General features: G+C 51.6%; 1 pseudogene across 1 annotated transcript in view; it reads left to right on the top strand.

Moving 5' to 3' along the window:
* The window catches only part of LOC103276708, a 24,589-nt pseudogene that overhangs the window by 12,402 nt on the left and 11,198 nt on the right, over positions 1 to 989 (top strand). The gene's annotated exons all lie outside the window — the stretch shown is intronic.

Here is a 989-nt window from a genome sequence, read left to right on the forward strand (position 1 = left end):
TCCACTCACCTCAGCCTCCCAAAGCGCGGGATTACAGGCTGAGTCACCGAGCCCGGCTGGTTTTTTGTTTTTTGGTTTTTTTTGTCACTCTGTTGCCCAGGCTGGAGTGAAGTGGCATAATCACGGCCACCGCAGCCTCAACCTGCTGGGCTCAGGCGATCCTTCTGCCTCAGCCTGGGTGACAAGAACAAGACTCCAACTCAAAAAAGGGGGGGGACTTTTTAAAAAATCCTTATTGGTAGAGAATTAACCTGTAACCCCAGAACTTTGGAAGGCCAAGACTAGTGAATTGCCTGAGCATACGGGTTCAAATCAGTCCCGGTGGCAACTTGGCATGACCTTGTCTCTAAAATAAATAAAAAATTAGCTGGGCGTGGTAGTACGCGCCTGTACTTCCAGCTACTTGGAAGTCTGAAGCAGAAGGATCACCAGAGTCCAGCGGGTCTAAACTGGGGTGGCCATGAGTGTGCCACTGCACTCCAGCTTGGGCAATGGAGTGAGACTCCAACTCAGAAATAATAATAATAATAATCCTAGCCAGGCTCGGTGGCTCAGCCTGTAAACCCGTGCTTTGGGAGGCTGAGGTGAGTGAATTGCTTAAGCCCGCGGGTTTGAGACCTGCCTGGGCAACTTGGCGATACCTCATCTCTACAATAAATCAAAAAATCAGCCAGTCATGGTAGTGAGTGCCTGTAATTCCAGCTACTTGGGAAGCTGAGGCGGAAGAATCGCTGGAGCCCAGCAGGTCGATGCTGCCCGGCCACTGCACTCCAGTCTGGGCAACAGAGTGAGACTCCAACTCAAAAATAATAATAATAATAATCCTACCCGGGCTCGGTGGCTCAGCCTGTAATCCTGCGCCTTTGGGAGGTTGAGGTGAGTGGATTGCCTGAGCCCACGGGTTCGAGACCCGCCTGGGCAGCGAGACCTCATCTCTACAATAAATCAAAAAATCGGCCGGGCGTGGTAGCGCATGCCTGTAATTCCGG

This window comes from Carlito syrichta, unplaced genomic scaffold, assembly GCF_000164805.1.
Source record: "Carlito syrichta isolate Samal-C Ts95f unplaced genomic scaffold, Tarsius_syrichta-2.0.1 Scaffold316302, whole genome shotgun sequence".
Classification (NCBI taxonomy): Eukaryota; Metazoa; Chordata; class Mammalia; order Primates; family Tarsiidae; genus Carlito; species Carlito syrichta.